The following is a 21,620-nucleotide window of genomic DNA, read 5'->3' as shown; positions in this document are numbered from 1 at the left end:
CCAAGGCACGACCAACAGTCAAGTGGAGAAGATGTGGCACTGGCTCTGATATCCAGGGCACAAGCTTTATCCTTTGAGGTGTCGCTATTTTAGACCAGAGAAAGGGGAGAGAAAATAAAAGCCCCTGACCTAGGAACACTGTCCCACTCTCATCTGTAACTCCATAACCCTTCTGTCACGGCAGGCTTGAGAGGCCAGGGATGTGGTCAGCTACTCAAGTAACCAGCACTACACAGCTTTCCTGCATGCTCTTCACACTAATGAGACCTGACCCTCACACGTCCAGGCTGTCACACACAGCAGAGAAAACCTGTGCTAGAAATTTCGACAACACCTCTTTGACAGAGGCATTTACATTCATTCTGGCTCTTTTCACTGATGGCAAACCACAAGACTACATCCAGAAAGGAACCCAGAGACTAGATTCGGGGTCCAATGTACAACTAACTCTCCTCCCTTCACCATTTTTAGTAGTCACAGAAAAAGCATAAAACCTGCCCCTAGAAAATCAAAGTGAATGTTTCTAGAATCTTGGAAGTAACATTTCCTTAAACACAAAATGCAATATTCACTCAATACAAATGCCTACTGAAAGCCTCTACTATGCCAGGCACTGGTCAGCATGAAAGGAATGTAGCAATGAAAAGCAGCTGCCCTGCCTGTGGAGCCGGATTCTACTGGCAAAGTCAAACAACAAACGTGAACAAGTAGATATGTTAGTATAAACACACCAAGCCCAATTCCAGGCAGTGCTCAACACCATCAAAATAAAGGAGGTAAGGAGATGGAGAATGACAGAGGCAACCTCTAGAGACGTAAGCAGAGAACCAGGAGCTCAAGAGCAAGCTGTGCAAAGAGCTGGAGACAGAAATGCAGAGCTGTCCAGGCAGCAAGCGAAGGCCCTCAGAAGAAACTGACTCTGCCACATCCAAGGATCAAAACTCTAGGCAGCCAGGCATGGTGGTACAGGCCTGAAATTTCAGCACTTAAGAGGCTGAGGCCAGCCTAGGCTACACAGCAAGATCCTGTCTCAAAAAAGTTTTTTGACTAAGTCAATCTTTCAGCTCAATCAGCTTGAATGAGGAGAGGAAATGAGATCCAAGAGCTGTGCTGCAGTCAGATCGTGAAGGGCCTGTGAAGCATGGGAAAGGACTTGGACTTTTTTTTTTTTTTGAGTGGGAGTCTCTCTACAGTGCCCAGGCTGGCCTTGAACTCCTGGGCTCAAGCACTCCTCTGAGGAGCCAGAACCACAGGTGCACACCATTCCTGGCTCTGAACTTTGTTCTAAATGTGAAGGAAGGCAGGCCCACAGGAACAAAAAACACAAAGTTTAGTCTGGTCATCTTCCTCGCCCTCAACCCCAACCACAGAGTGACTTTCAAATCTAGGGTGGAGCCCAGTGTTCAAAGCCACTTCATCCTTAGTCTTAGAGGACCAAAGAGAAATCAGTGCAAAGTCAAAGCACAAATTTAAAGATGGAAACATTACCTCCAAAGTAATACAACTTGTATTTCGTTATCAGTTATATTTCCAAATGCCAATCCTTTTCTATTCAAAAAGAAAATAATTTCAAGACCACATACAGCCTTTCAACTTGTGTTTTTATTATAAAACTCCTCAAACACTACAGGGAATCCCAGGTTCCCATACCCTCTTCAGCAATGATTGCAGCATACTGCAATCTTACTTTACTCTCTCCCCGACTCCCCACACACACAGTGCGAGGGTCAAAGGAGCACGGGCATCAACTGAAAGCGCTCCTTGCAGCAGGCCAAGCAGGAGAGATCTGGACAACGGAATAAAGCAGCTCTGGGTTACACCACACAGTGTGGGATGAAAACCATGGCACCGCATGGTACAAATGACTGGGAAGTAAGAGAATGGAGTAGGACTCGAGGCCAGCCTGCTACAGAGGGAGACCCTGTCTCAAAAAACAAATGAATACCACATCCCAGGGCCTATAGTCTAAGACAATTGCCCAGTGGAGGCAGAAGAAGGCCCTGAACCTGTGACTACACTAGAGTACACAGCAGCTGATCTTAGAACAGCTGGGTTATCCAGGAGCGCCCACTTGTAATCTTCCAAGTGCAGTGGGAAGGTGAAAAGGGGAGAGATGGGACACACAGGGGTCAGCAAGATGCTGTTCCAAACTTTGAAGACAAAGAGGCCGAAAGCCTGCACAAGGGCTTCCCAGAGCCTCAGAAGGGGGCAGATTGCCACCCTCAGACACAGGGACTCTAGCCCAATGAAGTCCAAACTATGAGAGAGCAAACCTGTCCCAATGAAGTCCAAACTATGAGAGAGCAAACCTGTGCTGTTCCCAGCCACTGAACTCATGGTAATTTGTGACAGGGCAAAAAAAAACAAATATGCTTCCTATAGACAGACCCTTATTTGAATAGGAGAGACTCTACCCCAGCACCAAGTGCCATTCCAACCACATGTAAATTGGTTTGCCAGGAGTGGTGGTTCACACCTGTAATCCCAGCACTGGGGAGGCTGAGGCAGGATCAAGAGTTAATGCCAGTCTGGGCTACACAGTGAGATGCTGTCTCTGAAAAAGAAAGAAAAAACATTATCCATGGTGTAAGGCAAACAAAAACAAATAAGAAGAGAATCAAATCCTGTTAGTTTCTTATTCTGCTTCAATTTTAATCTTCCCAGAGTCACTTAAAAGAAAAAAAAAAGACAACTATATTTTTGTGGTCAGAAAGGTAGCCATCAGGGCTGGGGGAGGGGCTAAGGCAGTACAGCACTTGCCTAGCAAGCACAAGGTCCTGAGTTAAACCCCAGTACCACAAAAAAAGAGAGAGCGAGAGAGAGAGAGAAAGAAGGAGGGAAGAAAGGAGGGAGGAAGGGAGGGAGAAAGGAGGAGGGAGTCCTGTTCCTCGGTGATGCCTACCAAAGTGGCAGCCATCTGCTACTCGGCATCATGGCTGTCCTCAGACCTCTAGTGAAGCCCAAGATCCTCAAAAAGAGGACCAAGAAAGTTCATCCGGCATCAGTCAGACCAATATGCCAAAAAAAAGTGTAACTGGTGGAAGAAAACTCCGGGGTATTGACAACAGGGTGCAGAAAAGATTCAAGGGCCAGATCTCGTCACCCAACACTAGTTACAGGAGCAACAAGAAAACAAAGCACATGCTGCCCAGTGGCTTCCAGAAGATCCTGGTCCACAGTATCATGGCCACGCTCCTGATGTGCAGCAAATCTTACTGTGCTGAGACCACTCACAATGAAATCATGGAAAGAGCAGCCCAGCTGGCCATCAGAGTCACCAATCCCAATGCCAGGCTGCACAGCAAAGAAAACGAACAGACAGCTCACCTGAATGTTTTAATTGTGCTTAAATAAACCCACAGAAACTGGGAAAAAATAATAATAATAAGGAAGGAGGGAGAGAGAGAGAGAGAGAGAGAGAGCAAAGAAAGAAAGAGAAAGGAAGGAAGGAAGCTTTGAAGGCAGGCATCAATATTCATTATTTAGGTCAGAAAAAAAAAAAGGAAGCTATTTTGTCCAGAGAATATTCATTAAGGAAAACTATCGAGTCATATGAATTATTATAAACAAAAATGAAAACATCTGAAAATGAGCTTCCAAATAGTATTCAATCCATAATTTATATATTCATTAATATATATGTACATTTAGAGGGCCAATTTTATACACTTATATGGCATATACAGTCAATTCCTGCACACAGTGAAAAAGGTACCAATTTAATTTGTTCTTTAAAATAAATGTGTATTTAAGTATATACCAGCTTTTGGTGTCTGCAACACAAAGAAAGTTACTCTCTACGTAAACTACACAGGCAATCTGTTTCTGCAATCCAGAATATTGAGAGTAGACTAAACAAAAATCAATGTATCAGAAGAAGCTAATGACCCAAAAGAAATGAACAACTCCCAAAGTTTGCTATTTACATCCCAAAACTTATTCCGTGGTTATAAGCTCAACTTTGACTCTTACCCACTAATGCTCAGTAATAAATGAAAGTGAACTGAATTTTCACAAATATGGCAACATGCCCAGACCTAGAGTTTAACACTACAAGTCAGTTTCAGGAGACATTTCCACCTGGAGACACCTATGTTAAGGATAAAATATTAAACATACCGTGGCTCCTATCTATAATCCCTGCTACTCAGGAGGCGAGATCAGAAGGATCATGGTTCCTGGGCAGCTGAGACCCCACTGCAGTGAATATTCCAGGTGGTGATTCATATCCATAATCCCAGCTACACAAGAGGCACAGGTAGGAGAATCCCAGTACAGACCATCGAGGGCAAAAAACATGAAACCTTACTCAATAAATAACTAAAGCAAAAAGGTCTGGAGGTGTGGCTCAAGTGGTAGAACACCTGCCCAACAAGCACAAGGCCCTGGGTTCAAACCCCAGTACTGCCAAAAGTCAGATGGCTCTAAATAGATAGAGACATGGCTTGGACGCCACGTGCTCTCACACGTCTGCACACTGTGCTTGGCCAGGGCGCGCACGCTGTCCCTCAGTCAAGGACAACGCTCCCACACTCGGTAGGTAAGAAATCCACCACGGGCAGTTCCCTGCGCAGTTTTGTCTTTCTCCATGGGTGTGATGTACCACTCTAACTAAAGAAGCCAACTTTTCCAGTCGCGTCTGAAGTAGCATCGACAGCTCAGGAAGCAGTCACCATCAGGCTTCGCTGCTGCCCAGCGAAGGACTGAACACAGCCCTGCAAGCGCTCCCTGGCCGCTCGAGCGAGGGCCATGGGGAAGATGCTGGGTTGCGCGCGCCCCCTGCTGGTCATGGCTAAAACTGCTCCGGCGGCTGGTTTAGTCTCAACTGTGAGCAAAGGGTGTTTGTGCAGATGATGTCAGGACTGGCCTGAATTTTATTTTAATCCATTTTTTGGCAGTGCTGGAGACAGAGCCCAGGGCCTCCTGCATATGCCAAGCACACGCTCTGCCACCGAGCCATAGCCCCAGCCCCTCCCTGGCCCAAAAGTTTCAGTGCATTGTTTTGAAGCCGGGAAAGGGGGCTTTGGGGTTAATACATCTAGTTCAACCTCCACCTGGCAGGCAGGTCCATTGCTCTTTATTTATGAGGCTAAAAGCAGCTTTCTTCTCGTGTAGGGCATCTGTTCACAGGAAGGCCACACAAGCTGTGTTCCTCCTCACCGTGACCACAGTTTCCTACTGGGTGTGTTATAAGCCCCTGCTCTGAGCACATCGCAGTTACACATTTGCTTTCATATACATTGCTCTAGTATTCACTTCTCAAAAATAAATGCTGCCTGGTGTGATGGCACATGCCTACAATCCCAGCACACAGGAGGCAGGAGATTCAAGAGTCCAAGGCCAGCCTGGGACTCAGAAAGTTTAAATCCTCTTGCAGACCTTCTGCGAAGAGAAATGAAGCACAAGCAGCTCACTTGCTGCAGAGCAATTTTAAGCAGCCTGCACTTCCAGAGCACTATTTACTAGCCATGATGGGCCATTCTAAACTGAGCGCAGAGGGAGAGGAACAATGTGAGAATGGAATGATACTTGTTGCTAGAAAGAGAAGGAAAAGAAGCCGAGCAGGGAGGCACAAAAGAAAAGACGGCCACACGATGCAGGCAGCAGCGAAGAAGGCTGGTGTTGCAGGAGCGAGAGCTTTGACAAGGGGGGTCTGCAAGACAGCGAACGTGCCCAGAATGTCAGTTATTTTTGAGTTATTGGGTGGGAATCTGGAGTTCTCATTCCCACATCTTACTACACCTTCACTATCTTCAAGAGACACACACTGAATAAACCAGAAAAGCTAAAGGCTGAACCACAATTCAACAGAAAATGATGCATCTGCTTGATGGGAAAGCAGGAAACACAGGTGACATGTTCAGGAGGGAAAAATGACAGGAATCACAGCACTAGCAATACGAGAGAACAACATGTATTTGTCATCCCAATTATGCTTTGCTTTAGTAATATTAAAATGTATGCTGTCCTCAACAAAAGCTTGACTTGATACTAAAGAAATACAGATCAAATATATTTCTATCAGTCCTTAATAGCAAGGAACCAAAGTCAGAACTAAGTTTACAACAGAGGACACATTTTCTTAACCTCCTGAATGTGTTTAAATTCTCATGCTGTCTACACATGCAGAATACAGGCTACAGATGGTCAGCAGCATCCTTTGCAGTGCTGCTCTTCCCAGAAATTGTCTTATAAGCAATTTCAGGCTGACAAAATGAGGTCAATTGTAGCAGCATCAGGATAAAAGGCATCAATTTTTATTTATTTTCAACATCTTTTGGCAAAACCCACTCAGAAGTGAGGTATTATCTACAGCAATCATCCATTCACTGTCCTATGTATGTCATCATTATAGAAAGTTCTCAGACCAAGATGCTTACTTCCACCCAAAAGAAAAAGTGTTACAACATTTATTCTTGGCACCTCTATATACACACACAGTTTCTACAATAGAAATTATGTGTCACTATGGTCTTTATTTCTCCTTTTGGTATTTCAAAGTGATCAGGAAATAGTGACAGAAATAAAAAATACTTTACAACCACTTAGTATCTAGAAAAGGCTGGCAAGCTCTGGGGTGGTATGGTTAGGATCAAATGTGCTACTCAGTGTGTCCTGAGGCTACCTGCCCAGTGCTGTCAAAGTCACTGCTGCATCTTCTGGGAGGACGCAGAACAGCAACAGTGGCCAGTAGTGGGAATCACAAGTCAGCATGCCTTGTCCCAGCAGCAGTGCAGAACAAAATCAGTTAGTTACCGACAAATGCAAGACTGAAAACCATACTTTACAAAAGGCGGAAGCCTCTGGGTGAATGCATACCATAAAGTACCTTACTAGTGAATAAAAAGGAAAAGCTAGGGACTAGCGGAGTGGCTCAAGTGGTAGAGTGCCTGCCTAGCAAGCGCGAGGCTCTAAGTTCAAGTCCCAGTACTGCTAACAATGAATAAATACATGAAAAGTTAAGTAATGTGCCAGGCATGGTGGCACACATTTGCAATCCCAGCATTTAGGGGAGGGAGGCAGGAGGATCACAAGTTCAAGGCCAGCCTGGACTACGTGTGTATGCCCACAACCATGTTATGAGATCCTGTCACAGAAAAAAAGAGAGTGGGGGGAAAAAAAAAGCCTAATGTGATCTTAGTCAGCTGTCTTCCAAATGGAATGTTCATACACCTGGGGGTGTGATGGCTGTTTTTAAGGAAATGAGGTTCCAGACATTCAATGTCCTCATTTTCCAACCTGGCAACTCCTCCTGCCATTCTGGGTTTGATTTTATTTTGTTGTTGTTGTTGGGTGGGGAGGGGGTCTTGCTTTTTGGTGGTACTGGGGCCTCACACTTGTTAGGCAGGCACTCTATCACTTGAGCCACTCCAACAGTCCTTTTTTGTACTGAGGTTTTTCAGGATAGGGTCTCTTGAACTATCTGACCAGGCTGGCTTCAAACCATGATCCGCCTGATTTCTGCCTCCTGAGTAGCTGGGATTACAGGTCTGAGTCACAGTTGCCTGGCTCCTCCTGATCTGACTGTGGGGCAGGCCTCAAACTCCGGGGAAAAAAACTCCTCTAAACACAGATACAAAGGTTGAAAACACCAACTCTACAGAACCAGCAGCAAGTCCCTGGGCAAATTAGGTCATTTCCAAACCTCTGCTCTCAACAAACCCAAAGAACCGGATTCAGTGGTCAGCTAGCAGATCTTAAAATTTTATAAAAATGTCAGCGCGTTATTAAAAAGGTATTCCGATATCCAGAGGCATTTCTATGCTAAAAGGCCAACATTCCTATCTACTTAGGCTAACCACGTTCCTCAGAACATCCACAGAACACAACATGGGGAGAGAACAGGCACTAAGCCAGGTGTCTCATTCACCTGTGAACGCCTAAACCCTCTAGGGAAAATGCAGTGCATCTGCAGTAGGACTTCACTTCCAGGTTAACACAAAGGAAAAGGTTATACTAATCAACATCTTTTGTCGTTGCAGTCCTGCGGTTTGACCTCAGGGCCTTATGCTTGCTAGACAGGTGCTCTACCACTTGAGCCCCATCTCCAGCCCATTTGCTTTTGTTATTTTTCAAACAGGGTCTCTCATGTATGCCTGGGCTGGCCTGAACCTCAGTCCTCCTACTTATGCTTCCTTAGTAGCTGGGGTGACAGGCATGTACCCCACACTCATCTTATTTGTTAAAATGATATCTTGCTAACATTTTGCCTGGGCTGACCTCGAACCATGACCCCCCCCCCATCTCTACCTCCTAAGTAGCTGGAATTACAGGCGTGACTCACCACATCCAGCCTAATCAATATGATCTTAATTCAATTAAAAAGAAAAAACTGTACTGAAGCCTTAAAATTATACAAATATTTTTTGGTGGTAGGGGTTTTTGAGCTTGTCTAACAAGCACTTTACTGTTTGAGCCCCATACAAGACATTTTTTAAACTAAAATTTTTCACATGGAGAATGAAAGGGGGTCACTAAATGATTTTCAAGTTAAGTATAAAAATACACTACAGTGAATAGTTATGTGGGAGATATGGAATTAAAACTCAGGTTAAAGAGAGTAAGAAAGAACAGAAATCTCACAGCTCAAGAGTTTATCCAAGTAACTCTTAAGTGGATAACGGCAAATATCAAATCACTGCGGTATTTAGAGTCCATCTACTTATAAAAATAATGTGCCTTTTATTTCAAATGTAATGCATACAATATGCTGGAAATTTTTTTTAAAGCTATCTGAACTATTTAATTTAAAAATATGTTAGAGATAAGCTTAAAAGCACGACATTGTAAGTGGTTTCTCAAGTTTTTAGGCAGAATGAGCAAAAGAGTTGGATGATCAGTTGTCTATGTACATATTTTAACTATCTAAGTGAAATATTGGTCAGTTACAAAAAATAAACCTCAAAGTACTGTATGTTAACAATAACAAGGATCCAAAATAGCTAATTGCTGAGCACTGACTCCAGACAGGAAAGGGGGCGATGAAGGTCAAAGGCTGATTTTTCCTATTTGAGACAGGCCTCCCTGGAACTCCCTGTTAGCTCAGCTCCAAAAGCTAACCCTGAAGCAACTCTGCTGAACACTTAAGCACGTTCAGACTCTAATCAAAGCGGCTGCCATGCTTGGCTGCCATTTGAGCCTGAGTTTAAGCCCTCAATCTCTGCTGGCTTCATGATGCAAGTGACTTTTCAGCAGTGGGGAAAAGGGGCCTCACAGCCCTGCCAGTTTCTGATGTGACATCATTTCTTCTTCTGGGCTCAAGCTAAGCCTGAGCATGAGTCACAGGCGTCCTTGTTACTGAGAGAATGAACATGTCAAAGGCATGTGGTATTACTACCCAGGCATTATTTATAAAGCAGAGTGAAAAAAACATACCTCCAAGGAACTCCATTCCTTACTGCAGTCATACAGAGATGTCTTGTAACTAAGTAACTGAAAAGTGACTACAGCTGGGTGCAGCTGTGCACACCTATAGTCCCAATCACTTAAGAAGCTGAGGCAGGAGGATCACTAGAGCCCAGAAGCTCAGGGTCAACCCGGGGAACATAGTGAGACCTCATCTCACTATGTAACGGTATTTCCTTAAAACCTTATAACCATATTGAAACATCAGGGAAAAGGGTATGAAAAGGATCACTCAAAGGATCAAATCTTCCCTCCCGTGTCCCAGGGCAGGTAAGAGTGAGAACTGAAAGGACAGGCTCTGGAGTCAGGATGCCAGTGGACTCCAAGCACAACAATGTGTTGGCTGGGTGACAGAGGTCATTTTTAAGCTCTCCTAACCGTGTGATTAACCGCACCTCAGTTTTCTCATCTTGTACTAAGTGCTCAGTAACTGTGAGATTTTGTTACTACTGCCTAGAGGAAAAAAACACCATCAAGGCCTACCAACAGCCTGGACTTCCTTTCTGCAAACAGCGCACTGAACAATAGAATTGGGAACAAGACAGGACGTTCACTTCCAGTCTTCTTCAATCTACTTGGAAATCTGAGCCAAACCAAGAATACAAGAGAGAAATGAGGAAGAAGTTAGAATATCCCTGTTTGCAGATGACATCATTTTGTACAGAGAAAAACCTAAAGACTCTACCAAAACCGTTAAAACTGGTAAGTAAGGGTACAGGATACAAATGAACACACAAAAATCAGTACCTTTTTTTATATGCTCCAAATGAAATTGCTGAGAAAGAAATCAATTCCATTCATAATAGCAACAAAAACTAAAAATAAAATATAAAGGAACAAATGTAACCAAGTAAGCGAATGACCTCTACAATGAAAATCATAAAACACTGACGACACTAAAAGGTGGAAAGATCTCCCACGTTCATGAACTGGAAGAATTAACACTGTTAAAATGTCTGCACCACCCAAAGTGATCTACTGATTCAACACAATGCCTAGCAAAATACCAATGACATTCTTCACAAAATAGAAAAATGCTCCTAACATTTGTGTAGAATCACAAAAGTCCTCAAATACCTACAACAATCCTAAGCAAAGGAACAAAAGTGGATGCATTACAATGTCTAATGTCAAAACACACTTCATGGGCTGGTGGAGTGGCACAAGTGGTAGAGCCTGCCTAACGAGCGTCAGGCCCTGACTTCAAACCCCCAGTGCCATCAAAAAGAAAAAAAGGCACAGAACACACACTTCAAAAGGACAGGAACAAAAACAGCTGCCTGGGGTGTGGCTTAGTGGTAAGTGCATCTTTAGCACGCACTAGGCCCTGACTTCAATCCCAGCACCAAAAACATAAGGGGAAAATAAAACAGAGAGATGCATCAGTGAAACAGAATAAAGAACCCCAGAAACAAATACATGTATTACATCCAATACATTAATTGACAAACAGCCAGAATAAGAGTGGAGAAAGGAAACACTCTACAGCAAATGGTGCTGGAACACTGGGCATCTGTATGCAGAAGAAAGAAATGAGAACACCCCCCCCCCATCTCTCACCATATGCACAAAGCAACTCAAAAGGAATCAAAGCTTGTAGCATGTATGCCCTGAAACAGTGACCCTATCAGAACAAAACAGGGAAAGACCAGAACACTAGTCTGGGCAAAGATTTTGAAAGAAGTTGACAAATGGGATTACATGGATCTAAATTCACTACACAGTGAAGGAACCAATCAACAGAGTGCAGAGGCAACTTAAAGAATGGGAGAAAACACTTACAAACTATTCATTAAACAAAAGATCAATTCCCAGAACAGATAAGGAACTCAAACAACCCAAGAGCAAAAATGATAATAATCTGATTAAAAAATGGGTGAATGACTTGAATAGACATTTCTCAAAATAGGACACACAAATAAATGACCAACAAATACATGGAAAAGATTCTCACCACCACTAATCATCAGGGAAACATGAACCAAAACCAAATGAGGCCAAGCATGGTGGCTCACACCTGAAATCCCAGCTACTTGGAAGGTAGAGGTGGGAAGACCATGGTTGAAGGCCAGCCATGGGCAAAAAGCATGAGACCCAATCTGAAAAACAAACTAAGCAAAAAGGGTTAAAGGCCTCAAGTTGGAGAGCAGAGCACTTGCAGAGCAGGCAAAAGGCCCTGAATTCAAATCTCAGTAGCATTTAAAAAACTCACAATGAGATACCATCTCAACCAAGTTAGAATGCTAACAAGGGCTGGGCAGGGTGGTTCATGCCCGTAATCCTAGCTAGGTGTGAGGTGAAGACCAGGAGGATTGCTGCTCTAGGACAATCCAGGCAAAATGCCAGGATCCCACATCAACAAATGAGCCAGGCAAGGTGGCACACACCTCAGTCCCAGCTACTTGGAAAGCTATAGGTAAGAGGGTCTCACTCCAGGCCACCCTGGACAGAAAGCAAGAGACCCTGTCTAAAAAATAACCTGGAACAAAAACAGACCTGTAGGCTTGCTTCAGGTGATGTGTAAAACCCTGAGTTCAAACCCAGTACCACCAAAAAAAGGGGAGAAGGGAGGGAGGAAGTGGGAAAGAACACCAGGCTTGGTGACATATGACTGTAATCCTAATACTGGGGAGGTAAAGGCAAGAGGATCAGGAGTTCAAGGCCAGCCTCGGGTACACAGTGAGACGCTGTCTCAAAGAAAATTAAGTAAGTGTCATGGTACCCATCTATCCATACATTTTTTATGCTTTTGTGTACCAGTTGACATAAATTTCAATTAAAAAAAAAAAAACAAATGCTAGCAAGGATGTCAGCGCGGCCACTATGGATGAAGAGAGTGTGGAGCATCCTCACAAGCTAAAACAGAAGGACCCACAGACACCTGCACTCGCACTCCCTGCAGGTCTGTCTATTCGGTCGGCCCACGCGGCTGTGCTTGATGAGCAGACAGTGCATAGGGCTGCGGGCGCAGCCAGGGTGGCGCAAAGTCAGCGGGATCCCAGCGCAAGGCGGGGAGGCGCGCGCGGGGGGGCGGGCTGCAGGGAGGGGTCCAGGAGCCTCAAGAAGGAAAGACAAGAGCAAGGGCGCAGCGCCGACGCTCTCACGGTGCTGCCCATCTTTTTCCTATTTACACGCAGTGGGCCAAGCAGAGAGCAGGGGATGGATGTACTCAGCTCTGCGGCTGGACAGCACTCCTGCCGTGGCTACAACTCCATTTTTATTGTTTGTGCTTTCTGGTCATTTCGGTCAGTCCCAGTTTAGGGATATGAGAACAGGAGGCCTGGGAAGGCCACCCAGTCTGTCCGCTCGCTTGATAGTCAGCAGCGCGCGTGGATGCAGCGAGACCACGTCAGACTCAGAAGTGGAAGGGCCTTGGATTCCCCAATGCAAACCCAAAGGACAGTGACCTCCCCATGTCCCCGGTCCCGGGGCTGGCGGGAGGAGGATGGCGCGGGGGCGATAGGTTCACCTGCGCCACGCTCGGAAGGGAGAAAAGGCTACAGTTAAGGTGGAACTTTCACGACCATTGCGGCCAGGTCTGGAGGCCCCAGGTGTCACGAGAGTGCGTCACAGTGTCGCAGAAACCAAGTATCTCGCGGTTCTTTTTCTACACGAGGACGGCTCACCGTGACCACTCGGCCTGTGTGCGCACTGCTGGTGCACAGGGGCCGCAGAACGGCGACTGCTGAAGCCCGGTCGGCTCCAGTAGGGCAGGGACGAAGTCAGCTGGGGCCAGGCAGTCTGTAACACTGAGCACGCGCTTGCATCTGCGTGCCGTGCACACGTGCGCGCCGCACGTACGCATGCGGTGCACTGTGCCCACGCGCGTGTCCGACGTGCGCGTGCCCGCCGTGTGAACATCTAGGCCGAAAGTACCGCGGAGCGCTGTGAGCACGCCCTGGGACACGGGCGTGTCCTCGCTCCTCACTCAGGGCTGCTGGTCGCCCACGAGGCCGTCCGTATCTGGGGCCCGGATGCGAATCACAAATCCACCAGAGCGCGTGCACCCCCGCACACACCAACTCCGAGAACCAGGCCCCGCCCGCCGCTTACCCGCGTCCCGGCCGCGGCGCCCCGGCCTCCCGGCTCCCGGCGGCCTCCTCGCGGGGCGCGGCCTCCTCGGCCGCCCCGGAAGCCCCGGCCGCGGCCCCGCCGGCCGCCTCCGTCCCCGCCGCCGCCCCGAGCCGCCGCGGCCCGCTCGCGATCCCGGTCCCGGTCCCCGCCGGGCCGCTCGCGCCCGGGACGCCGCCCGCGGCCGCCCCGAGCCCCGCGCTCCGCCTGCATCGCCGCCGTTGCCGCCGTGCCGAGCGCAGGCCGAGCGCAGCCGCCGGGCCGCACCGGAAGCCCCGAGCGGCGGGCCGGGCGCAGCTGCCCGGTCGCGCCGGAAGCGCCAAGACGCGGGCCGGGTGCAGACGCAAGTGTCTCGAGGGGAGCCTTGGGGAGGAGCAGGGACTGTCCCCTCTACGTAAAGGGACGTCGTGAAGCACGCACGTGCGGCACGACCCCTGCTGTGCCGTGTGTCGCGGCATGGGGAGGCCTCAGCAGGGACAGGTCGGGGTCAGCACGGCCTCCCGGGCCTCCTCGTCCTACCCCAGTGTTCAGGAGTGACTATGTGTCCTTCGAAATCCAGCCGGCGCCAGGGCTTCACACCTGTAATCCTGTCTATTTGGGAGGCTGAGACCGGTTGGAGGTCAACCAGGACAGTTTGTGAGACCCATCTCCAAGATGACCAGAGCAAAACGGACTGGCAGTGTGGCTCAAGGGGTAGAGCTCCTGCTTGGCCAGCGCCAGGAGGCCATTCTTAACTGGGTAGCGCAGAAGGCACCAGAAAAGGATGGAAACGGGGGTACACAGGGCGCCCTCCTTCCCAGGCTCGTGGCTGCGGCCCCTTGCTTCTGTCCGTCTGCACACGTATGTCAGTCCTGGGTTTGAGAACAGAGGCGATGACCCTGCCCGAGGTCACTGGCCCCCGGGACAGACACGTGCTGAGTGCAGTCACAGGTCCAGGTCAGGCCCAAAGGTGTTGCTTCTCAGGAGACTCAGGCCTGCGAGGGCGTCGGGAGCTTTCCAGGCTGGGGGGACCTGTGTGGAGGGCACCATCCTACAATCGGTCAAGTGTTGTTGATACCCACCCAACACTGACAACTCACAATACCCTCCATCCAACCTCACTGCCGGCCTATCAGGTCAACAGCCTTGCTCCATTTTACACATCAGATATGGAAAACGCACATTTTGAGTAACTTAACTTAGGCATCTGGGAGGGGTGAGGCCCTGAGTTCAAACCCAACATTGCAAAAAAAAAAAAATCGCAGTAATAGAAGGACCCAACCCAGGGTGGGCTGGCTATGAAGTCTACACCCTTAACCTGAGGAGCTCACTCTGTGAGGTCTAAAATTGTAAGCAGCAGGTCACAGTCTTTAGTCCCAAATGAAGCTGAGAGACAAGAAGACAATGGGGCAGGTAGGAAATGGGAGAATGAGGATTTGTGTCCAGTTGAATGGGGGCTTTCAGGGCCTAAGGAGCTCAGGTGCTGCTCAGACTTCTTGCAGGAGTGAGCAGGTAGTTAATTAGGCCATTAGTCATAGGAATCGGGTTGGGGGAGGAGGGGAATAATAATATTTTTAAACATTGTATTCTGCATTTTAATGTCACTTCATTTTGTCAGTAGATGCTGTTATTCTACATTCATGCTGTGTGTTTACTTTACCTTCTGTCCCATTTTTATTGCTCCACACCCTGTTCCCCATTTTTCTGTCTGGTCTTTGTGAAATGAAGGACTCCAGCAGTGCTCAGGATTAAGGAATCCACCCCTAGTCTGACATTCGGAGGTGTCACCCCTGGGGAAACAGCACGGGCAGGAAGATAGGAATAGCAAGGAGACTTGGATCCTTTGCTCTGGACATCCTAAAGAAGTGACAGGAGACACAAACAAATGACAGCATTTTTTTTCTTTTATCATTTTTACATTTACTTATATGTGTATACATTGTTTGGGACACACACACACACACACACACACACACACACACACACACACACACACACACACACACACACACACCCGCTTCCAGGCAGAACCTGTTCCGCCCTCTTGTTCTCGGATTTTGTTGAAGAGAAAACATAAGAGATAAGAAAGACATAGCGTTTTTGCTAGCTTGAGATAAAGACAGCTATACACAGAGATTCCTAGCATTGCTTCCATGCACTTGTGTATCACAACCCACATTGGTTATCACAACCCACATTGGTTCATCTCTGCCAGACCTCTTCACCACTCCTGGTCCCCTTCCCATACTGGTCTCTGCCAGTTTAAGATTACCGTATTTGCTCACCTACAGTGAGCACATCAGCCACATTCAAGTTTTAGTTTTCCTTCCCTTTCCCTATTCCTCCTGTATGTGTTCTGCCCTTAGTGTGTGACCCATGTCCAATAATATACTGCCTTTGTTCTGGGTCTATGATCTGCATATGCGGGAGAACATACGATTTTTGGTTTTCTGAGCCTGGCTAACTTTGCTTAAGATGATGTTCTCCAGTTCCATCCATTTACTTGCGAATGACAAAATTTCATTCTTCTTTGAGACTGAATAAAATTCCATTGTGTATAAATACCACATTTTCTTGATCCATTCATCAGTAGTGGGTCATCTTGGCTGTTTCCATAACTTGGCTATTGTGAATGGTGCTGCAGTAAACATGGGTGTGCAGGTGCCTATGGAACAGTCTGAGTCGCATTCCTTCAGGTATATCCCTAGGAGTGGGATTGCTGGTTCATATGGCAGATCTATGTTTGGTTTTTTAAGAAGCCTCCATATTTTCCATAGAGGTTGTACTAGCTCACATACCCACCAGCAGTGTATGAGGGTTCCTTTTTCCCCACGTCCTCGCCAGCACCTGTTGGTGGTAGTGTTTATGATGATAGCTATTCTAACGGGGTGAGGTGGAATCTTAGTGTGGTTTTGACTTGCATTTCCTTTATGGCCAGGGATGGTGAGCACTTTTCATGTGTTTTTTGGCCATTTGGACTTCTTCCTTAGAAAAGGTTCCATTTAGTTCAGTTGCCCACTTCTTTATTGGTTCATTGATTTGGGGGGAGTTTAGTCTATTGAGCTCCCTATGTATTCTGGTTATCAGTCCTTTGAAATGACAGCAGGACCAGTGATGGTCTGACACATTATTTCTTTCCCATTGTGTGTTCAGTGACAAAGCTGGTAGCATTTGGCCTCCATGGGGCTTTTTACACCACAGCAATTGGCAAATTTCTGTTGACCAGGGCTTTGGCAGGCAGGGAGGGGAGGTGTGTGAGTTCTTTGGACTGCTACAACAAAATTCTCTCAGCTGGGCAGCTCATGAGCAACAGAAACTTACTTCTCACAGCTGTGGAAGGAAGCTCTCACCTCTGAGATGAGGGCATTGGTAGGTGGACTGCCTGGGAAGGCGATTTGCTTGTTCACAGCCTTTCTGTGGATTCGCATATAGTTCTGGAGTGTCTCTTCTATGGGGAACTGACCCATTCCTGAGAGTCCTGCCCTCATGACCTAAGAGGTGTCCTAGAGGCCCCTCCTCCTAGTACCAGAACCACCTTGGTGACTGGATTTCAACATGATTTTGAAGGAGGCAAACATTTCAACCATAGTGGGGTAGGATGTTACTGAACATCACTTAACACTGGCCAGGGCTCTCACCAGAAGCCAGAAGCACATAGCAATCTATCAAACACTTGCAGGAATCAGGGTGTCAGCCTGGCACATTCAGGGCTGATGCATCTGGTGTTAGTGGCTTCTCCTTGCAGACTGTTTGACAGCATCTCTGGCTTCTCCCCATCCCAGAGGATGCCAGTGTCAGCCTCTGCCCGGTTGTCCCCTGAGGGACAGAATCACCCTGGACAAGAACCAGGAGAGAAAGCATCTTAACTGAGCAACTGTCCCCAAGCCTCCAAATTTACAAGATTGGAAAGGTTAGTGGTGGGGAAGAGGGAACAAGACACAGCAATAGACAGTGAATTCTATCCAAGTACGGTGTATGCATCTGTGGAAATATCACAGTGAAACCCCTCTGTGAAATTAAATATGCTAATGAACAAAAGAAAGAAAAATGGAAGGAAGGAAGGTGGGAGGGAGGGAAGAAAGGAGGGAGGGAGGGAGGAAGGAAAGATAGATCAGTACTTTTCAGATTAAGCCACTTTGATAAGAGCACATTCTCTAGGCTTAATATTTTCACTTACCAGTCAATTTAACATTCAATAACACAGCAGGGCATGGTGGAACATGCCTGAAATCCCAGCACTTGAGAGTCTGAGGCAGAAGATTGTGAGTTCAAGGCCAGCCTGTGCTCTAGCAAGACCTTGTCTCAAAAAAATTCAAATAACAAGATTGAAAGGTATTATTATGCCTGTTTCATGGTAGACTTGTTTGTGGAGAGTGAAAGGTAGTATTTATTTGCACCTGACACTATTCTAAGCACTTTATACATACCAGCTCATTACATCTTCATAATATTCTTACGAGTTATTATTTCTATTTGACAGATAAGAAAACAGTCACAAAGAAGCTAAATAATTTGCTCAAGCCAATGAGTGACAGAACTGGGATTTACAGCAGAACAGTTCTTAGTTGGTGCCATGGGTACCCTTAGAGGTCCAGGGACTACACTACCCTCCTCTATACTTCCGAGTTTTACCCCAACCAGGAGTGTTTAGGATATGGGAGATGTTAAGAGCTCCTTCCGCTCACACTAATTCGAAGGTACCACTAACTGAAGTTCTTTTAACTGGGATGCCTTCCTCGTGTGGTTCTGATCCAGAAGGAAAAAAATGTCACCCAGCATGAAAATGCCACACAAGAATGGCCTGCTGATCTCCCAAGTGAGGTCAGAAGGCTCTCTGGTGTTGCTTTTCCTTGATAGTCTTGGTTTTGAACATATACCATCACATGAACTAAAAATGCAGTTTTTCAGACTTGCCATGGAGGCACACACATGTAATCCCAGCTACTTGGGAGGTGGAGGTTAGGAGGATCCATGTTCAGCACCAGTCAGGGCAAAAGTTAGCAAGACTCCATCTCAACAAATAAGGTAGGTGTGGTGGCACACCTGTCATCCTAGCTACAGGGGAGGCATAGGTAGGAGGATCAAGGTCAGAGGCTTGCCCTGGGCAAAACCCTAAAACCCTATTTAAAAAATATCTTAAAGCCGGTTGCTGGAGGCTCACACCTGTAATCCTAGCTACTCAGGAGGCAGAGATCAGGAGGATCAAGGTTCCAAGCCAGCCCAGGCAAATAGTTCAAGAGACCCTATTTTGACAAAACCTATCACAAAAACTGGCTGGTGGAGTGGCTCAAGGTGTAGGCCCTGAGTTCAAATACCAGTACTCCTAAAAGCAAAAAATGCTCACTCAAGCGGTACAGCAACTGCCTAGCAAGCAAGAGGCCCTGTGTTCAAATCCTAGTGCCAAGAAAAAAAGAATAATTCGGTTTTCTCTTAGGTAGGACTCATGACAATTTGTGAGATGCCAAGAACAAGTACTGAATTAGACAGGGAGCTCCTTAAGAAAATTAATTGAAGGGGTTTTTTTAAACATATATGACCTAACTTTTTGCTGTTGCTTTTTAATAAAAAAAAAAAAAGCCAATTCCTTACTGTAGTAGTTCTCAAAATGTGACTAGCAACATAGTGTCGCTTGCTAGAAACGCAGATTCTCAAAACCTGGGGATGAGGCCCAGCAGTCTGTGATCTGATAACCCCTCAGGTGACTCTGATGTGTGTTCAAGTTTGAAAACCACTGTCATAAGTAAGGTAACACTTGAACCTTCCACATCACGGGGAAACCTCACCGTTCCCAGTCCAAGACTGTGGACGTGAGAAGTAAATGCCACGTTAGAACAACACTGACAAAAACCCCTTCCCGTCCCCTTGCAGCCATAGTTCACTGAACAAAGAATCTTCCTGGTTCTTCTTTTTGATTTCTGATGCTCTGGAACACTTCGCTGTGTTCTGAGCAGCTGTGTCCACCTCTGAGGGGCACTGAGGCTGCGGAGGGGCTACTCCTTCAGCCCCACATCCATGGCTATATTCTGGTGGAGATGAAGGCCAGTGAACGGCCCAGCAGGTCATAATGGCCCTGTAATGGGCCTTGGTGGCTAGGGTCAGGATTTGAGAACTCCCCAAAGGAGGAGCAAAATCCTAAAATACAGACTTCCCTCTGTCCAACCTCACTTCCACCTGTTGGCCAGGCTTTCTATTTTCATGCAGAAACAGAAGCAGTCAGAGAAGTTTCTACCACTGCCATTCCTACGACTCCATCCTGTATCTGCAGTTGTCCACACTGCCTTCCCTCCTGTTCCTACAGAAGGGTCCCTGGTCCAGCCCAATGCCAGCGACTCTATCGCTATCCTTGTCCGATGCCTGCTCACCTTCGCGTGGGTGATTCACATCAGCATAAAAGCATGCTCTATTTCCTCCTTTCTTGATAAAAGCGGCCTCGCAGCCTAATCCAGGTCCTTCTTTCTACTCCCTTCCACAACCGAGTTCCTTCAAAGCTGTCCACAGCACTGTCTCCAGTCCTCCCGCTGGTCGGTTCCTCTCTCCCTGCTCCACAAGGCCTCAAGCTACCACTTCACCAAGACTGTTTACCAAGGTTCCTTACAGTCTCCATGTAACTGGACCCAGTGGCCAGAGCTCAGTCCTGCTCCTACTCGATTGGCAGCCTCCTTTAACTCCTTGACCCTCTCTCATGAGACTTCTGTTTTGTTGCTTCCAGAACCACATGCCACCCTCAGGGATTCAAAGATGAATAGATAATGCTCACCCCTCATTCTGGTAGAAGACTTGGGGAGTGACCATGGGCTTCTGGACTTTCAGATTCTCCCTCAAGTCTACTTGCCACAGTGCGTTCCCAACTTTTCCATGCCACGGCACATATAGAAAATTTGCCCAGCATTCTGGGATAACAAGGTAAGACCGCTCCCCACAGAAAGGACCACCCCCCCCCTCAACTGGAGGACTGAGAGACCACACACACAAGGCAATTCCCACCTTTTTCCTGACCTACAAGAACAACACAGTCATTTTATGACCTCAAGATAGACCTGTCAGTCACACAATTTTATTCCTAGATCCTCTAGAACTGGAAGAGATGAACTACTCCAGTTCAAACACTAGTTGCCTGCTCCAAAGCATCCAGCACGGCAGTGAACAGTGTGTTTTTAACAGTATGGCACGTTAAGTCCGGCTCCAGAGAAGTCATCACTACATCTCATGTGCCTTTGGATAGCATTTCTACTCTACCAATCTAAAGAAATCAGACATATCTCCCCTTAAAATAGTGAAGTCAGGCAAGACCAGAAGGTCCCTTGCTCACACATTCCTTCATGGGAAGTTCTTCCTGCTACCTGACCTGTTGTTACCACATGTGTTTTAAGCACACTCGCTCTCTGTTGTGGAAAAGGACAGGGGAGAGCAACTCATCAGTTCGCTCCATGACAACAACACAAGCTGCTTGTGTCAACAGATTTCATCTTTAACACCCTTGAACATTTCCTCTGTGATCGCTATAGAGACAATAGAACACAGTAAGGACAGGCTCAGACAAAAGGGATTTCAGAAGAGCAAGGTCTGCGATCACTTCATGCAGTGCCTCAGACACCAAGGCCACTGGGCAAGGAAGGAGACTCATTTGGTGCCAGCATTACCCTTTAGGTTTCATGTTGTTTTGCTTCACTGGTAATTTATTGACAACAGAGAACAAAGACAGACCGCCAAGGTTGGGATCACGGAGGCTTCTGTTGCCTGGGACCTTCTGCTCTGTGGTGGAAAGCGACCCCGGATGGTCCTGCTGACCACTGCTCTCCACTAAGGCTGATGCCCTAGAAGTAAATGTGCTGGCCACAGGGTGGGGGTGGGGATCATTTTAATGTTAAGTAAGAGTAAAGAGCACAGAACAACTCCCATGCCAGACACCACTCACACTGCATTTGCCTCCACAACTCCTTCCCTCCCCAAAACAAGAGTTAGTCCTCCATAAACACAATCTTTATTCAATAATAACTTGTTCTAGTAATTCAAGAAATGTAGGCCTGGAGTGGTGGTACACACCTGAAATCCCAGATATTTGAGAGGCATAGGTAAGAGGACTAAGGGCAGAGGCTAGATAGGGCAAAAGCATATGACCCTACCAAGTGCAAGGCCCTGAGTTCAAACCCCAGTACTGTCCCACA

At 46.9% G+C, this 21,620-nt stretch overlaps 1 protein-coding gene and 2 pseudogenes across 1 annotated transcript in view; 2 read left to right on the top strand and 1 right to left on the bottom strand.

Moving 5' to 3' along the window:
• The window catches only part of Chrm5 (cholinergic receptor muscarinic 5), a 64,094-nt gene that overhangs the window by 36,600 nt on the left and 5,874 nt on the right, over positions 1-21,620 (top strand). The gene's annotated exons all lie outside the window — the stretch shown is intronic.
• On the top strand, positions 2,933-3,354 carry LOC109689423 (large ribosomal subunit protein eL32-like; annotated as a pseudogene).
• On the bottom strand, positions 5,108-5,215 carry LOC141421183 (small nucleolar RNA SNORA11; annotated as a pseudogene).

The sequence above is a fragment of the Castor canadensis genome, chromosome 2, assembly GCF_047511655.1.
Source record: "Castor canadensis chromosome 2, mCasCan1.hap1v2, whole genome shotgun sequence".
NCBI lineage: Eukaryota > Metazoa > Chordata > Mammalia > Rodentia > Castoridae > Castor > Castor canadensis.
Note: the sequence above shows the minus strand (reverse complement) of the source record. Positions and strands in the feature narration are given on the sequence as shown.